Below are 5,000 nucleotides of genomic sequence, written 5' to 3'. Positions count from 1 at the left end.
GCCCCAAACCCCAGATGAGATGGAGGTTATCAATGTGTTTGAATTGTAACGTGAAATTGAAATGCCAGGAGAGTGATACAGTAGGCCTACATTTGCATGTAAAATGCATGTGTAGACAATAAGCCTACCAAGGAGGTCTGCATTGATCTACACTACCTACAGCATCACAAAGCATGGCAGCATAACAATTTTAATAAGCTACACATTTGTGCTGTCTTCCAAACCAATTTCATTTCTGGACTGGAAATAGTGGTGCATTTGTGAGTAGGAGAATGAGAAGGGGGCTATCTATGTGTTTGAACTGGAGGGACAGGGTGAGAGAAAGGGAGAAGAGCTGTCACGCTATTGAATTTCATAATATACAAAATATAGTAAATAGCCTCACTTGTCTGCTGTGCATGGTTCTGTTACATGATTAATGTAGGCTATGTCATTCTGGTCTGGAAATTAATGTTTTTTAAGCTTACAACAAGCAGGTAATTCATGTGGATGGAAGGAGATATGGCAGCTAAAATTGTTTTAAACATTGCACCAGTCTTACTTTACATTGCTTGTCAACCTAAGCAAGTAGGCCTATTATGATATCAGGTGGGTGTTAGTGAGTAGTGAGTAGGCTACTAACAGCTACTTTACTGGATTTCATTGCTTGGCATACTTGGCTAATGTTAGCATGCTAACTAGCGATTTCTCTGATCAAAAACAAAGCTCTTTTTCTCTCTAATTCCAAATAGTAACCTCATAACTATTAGGCTTTCCATAATCACAAACGGTTGCTGATTAAATCACATAGTTCCAAAACACCCTCTGAAACTCCTGCATCATGCAATGAGTGGTTTAATGAGAACATAATAATCTCCATCCAGCAGAGGAGCACTATTGTTTGCACTTGCCCTCTCTGTCTCTCGAGTGAGTCTCCAAATTCAAAATAGAGCGCTGGCTGTCACTCGTCCCGCCCCCTTTCTCAGAACTGTCTGTTTATTGGTTCACAGACTTCCCAGAGACAGTTGGAAGCGATATTACTATTGGCTGAGGGGCGCTTTGCCGTGAGGAGCGCTTTCGCCACTCTTTGTTGATTGCGACTTCATAAAAAAAACTTCATATCGCAAAATTACGCATAGGAGAGCGCCATTTCGGCGCCCCTTCTTCACATGGCGCTCTAGGCGACCGCCTAGCCGGCCTATGCTAAAAACCGGCCCTGAGCAAAGCAAATGTTTTATCAGTCATGATGAGGCAATACAAGTAGTCAGATACTGAGCAACAATTTATTGGCTGTATCAGTCTGTAGCAGTCTGCATCAGTCTTGCAATATTTTTAAGTGCTTTATTTTTTAATTTAACATTCACTCCCGAAATATCCATGGAAGTAATTGAAGCTTAAAAAAATTCCCAGATCGATTCTGGAACTTGCCGGATCGATTCTGGATCGTCCATGCCCCGCATTGGATTGCATCACCAAATCGATCATTGTTGACACCACTACTGTGTATGGGCCCCTCATATAGAGGGGCCCCTGGTGACTCAGTCACATTTTACCCCCCTGAATGACACCCCTGTTAGTGTGTGCTGCTCTAGAGATTGGTGTGCGTAGTATGTTTGTGACTTGAGCTTTCATAGCAGCCAGTAGGCATGTGCATGTGAAAAAGACAGCTGACAAATGCTAGTGCTGAGGTGATGGTGTGTTCATGTGCATTTGTGTGTTCATATCCTTTTGTGTGTGTGTGTGTGTGTGTGTGTGTGTGTGTGTGTGTGTGTGTGTGTGTGTGTGTGTGTGTGTGTATAAGAGAAAAAGAGAGAGAGGGAAAGAGAAAGAGAGAGAGAGAGAGAGAGAGAGAGAGAGAGAGAGAGAGAGAGAGAGAGAGAGAGAGAGAGACAGAGAGACAAAGAGACAGAGGAAAGATGAAGAGAGAGAGAAAGAGAGATGAAGAGGGAGGAGAGAGGCTATGCCCCGTGGTAATCTGCCATTAGGAGCATGTTAAAGATGAGGAAGCCAAACAAGGCTCTCCCGGCCACACTTCATCACAGCCGACTGCTTAAACTGAGTTACGGCTGCACACACACACACACGCACCAACGCACGCACGCACGCACCAACGCACGCACGCACGCACGCACGCAGGCACGCACACACACACACACACACACACACACACACACACTGAGATGTCTCTGGGCAGCAAAGCTTCTGTCGTTAATCATGAGCCTCCAGTAAATTCCGAGCGGTGGCGGAGCAGCCAGCAAGGGAGACAGCGGCACAGCTAAGCCAGGGACAAATTAAACACAAATAAACACACACTCTCTCTCTCTCTCTCTCTCTCTCTCTCTCTCTCTCTCTCTCTCTCTCTCTCTCTCTCTCACACACACACACACACACACACACACACACACACACACACACAATTTAAACACAAATAAGCACACGCACATAAACAGTATATAAGTAAACTTGTGCGCGTACATGTAGTGGCATGTCTGTTTGTCTGTGTCTACGGGGTATGTTCATGTGACAGCGTGTGTGTGTGTGTGTGTGTGTGTGTGTGTGTGTGTGTGTGTGTGTGTGTGTGTGTGTGTGTGTGTGTGTGTGTGAGAGAGAGAGAGAGAGAGTGAGAGAGAGAGCGTAAGTATGTGTGTGCGTGTGTGCGTGTGTGTGTGTGTGTGTGTGTGTGTGTGTGTGTGAGTGTGTGTGTGTGTGTGTGTGTGTGTGTGTGTGTGTGTGTGTGTGTGTGTGTGCACGCGCGCGCGCGTCTGTGTGTGTGTGTGTGTGTGTGTGTGTGTGTGTGTGTGTGTGTGTGTGTGTGTGTGTGTGTGTGTGTGTGTTTCTCAAGTGAGGCAGGCACTGGCATTTTACAGGATAATGAGAATAAGTAAAATGAAATAGAGAGAAGAGATTCAAAACAAAATGAAGAGAAATGAATGAGGGGAAAAAAACAGAGAAAAAGCAACAGAAGGAGAAAAAGGAGGGAGAGATGGATTGGGCCGCTGATCATTAGACGAGTGGAAGGGAGCAGATGTAGAGAAGAAACAAACACAACGTCTGGAGAAACAAATGAGAAATCCATAGCAATCGAGCAGCAAGCCAAGAGGAAAGGAGGGATGTGCTAAGCAGCCAGAAGAGAAAGAAAAGAAAGAAATGACAGAAGAAAAGCAGCGAGGTGGAGAAGGAATATCAAGTAGTGAAAAAAAGACAAAACAAGACAGACGGACGGACAGACACAGAGAACAGGAACAAAAAGAGATAGCTGATTGGCTGAGCCAGAGTCACGACGAACCAATGACGTGAGGAGCCTCAGGTGAGAGTCATCATTAGGGTGATGAACGAGCTCGTTAGGTGACGAAGGCTTTCCATCAGGGCTCAACTTGGGGACATCCTTGCGGGGTGTTTTGAGCCCGAGAGGGCTTCACCTTGTTACAATTCCGTCCAAACTCCTCTGCATCCCCATTACTACACTATACCTGGGCACGGTTCACAGGTCTACCCCCGGCAACTGACAGCCAATCATCTGCATTCGCCTCCCCGATGCCAGCAACGTTCCACAGACAGGCTCCCATTCCGTGCATTGCACGACTGATTCTGGATCAGTCCTCAGCTCGCTGGGCTTGGCGTCAGAGCAGTCGTCACTTGTCACGCCTACAGGGGTTTTCTAGGACAGCAACCTACACGCAGACACAAATAGTGGCAGAGCAAACCCTCCTGCCAGTGCCTGCCCCGACGACAACAATGTACAGCGAAAGCTATACTTACACTCCTACACACAGACACGAATACTGTCAAGACCCTGCATCTGCCATGACATAGACATCAAAGACCTACCCACACACCGACATAGTGTCTCTTGCCTGCACAATTACACAGTGCGAATACGCACAGAAAATCCTGATGCAAACAAATGGCAATATTCGTCATAAAAAGCAAAACATCTAGCCTCTCTCCGGTCTCTCGCTCTCTCTCTCTCTCTCTCTCTCTCTCTCTAACTCAGACACACACACACACACACACACACACACACACACACACACACACACACACACACACACACACACACACACACACACACGATTTGATATGAATCTAGAAATACTACACATCTTGTCTGTTGCTCTCACTGTCTCCTTCACACATACCCACACTGAGTCATCTTTTTAGTAAGTCACGAGCACATTCACGTCATCTTTTTTTAGCTTTCAGACTTAGTGACTCAAACGAGTTTATGACCTAACCAAACTTGGACTCAGTTGACATTCTATACAAGCTTAAGGGGAAACTAATTGTCTGTTGAATATCTACTTGTACACTAGGGCACACGGGTTCATTTTTTAAATAAGGCGAACAAGCTGATTTTGTTTTACAGTCCCGTGTAGTATCCAGAAGTTCTCTAAATGCTTAAGGTGAAACTTGTCTTCAAGGCTTTGTTTATATGCTTGTCTACTTCTAGGCTACACAGGTCCAATATTTATACAAGGTGAATGTCTTACGGTTCCTTACAGCACCACTAAAGGGGAAACTCGTCTTCAAGGTTTTGTTTATCTTGCTTGTAGACTACTGGGGCACACAGGTCCATTCTTTATATAAGGTGCGTACACTGATGCGGTTGTACAGTCCCTTGAAGCACCCGACGTGACCCCACTGCTGCACGGCCTGCTTCACTAACGCGGTGTAGCAGTACGGGGCTAATGATGACGCAACCGCACCCAAAAGAAGTTGGGGCGCTTTCGCATTATTAGTCAGGCGACATAACTAAGTGCACTTTGCACAGTTGAACTTTCTTTAGCATAATCAGGCTAATGACATAGCCCAAAAGGGCACACTAATTGCTGTTGTATTTTTGAACCATTATTAGCATATAGCCTCATGAAAAAGGTGTTAGATGTCAGCCAGTGCCACTGGATCATGTAGCCTTGTAATGTAGACAAAAGTGTAGATTGTTCTCCTGTTCTAAGTTCTATTTCACATACTATACTGTCTTGAGTCCTTCAGTGGTATGAGGGCCTCCAACATCAAGGAGC

At 45.5% G+C, this 5,000-nt stretch overlaps 1 protein-coding gene across 1 annotated transcript in view; it reads right to left on the bottom strand.

Annotated features, from left to right (window-relative positions):
- Window positions 1-5,000, bottom strand: part of syt7a (synaptotagmin VIIa) — a 220,700-nt gene that overhangs the window by 49,907 nt on the left and 165,793 nt on the right. The window lies entirely within an intron of this gene.

The sequence above is a fragment of the Engraulis encrasicolus genome, chromosome 4, assembly GCF_034702125.1.
Source record: "Engraulis encrasicolus isolate BLACKSEA-1 chromosome 4, IST_EnEncr_1.0, whole genome shotgun sequence".
NCBI lineage: Eukaryota > Metazoa > Chordata > Actinopteri > Clupeiformes > Engraulidae > Engraulis > Engraulis encrasicolus.
The sequence above is the reverse complement of the archived record's forward strand: the minus strand, read 5'-3'. Positions and strand labels throughout refer to the sequence as shown.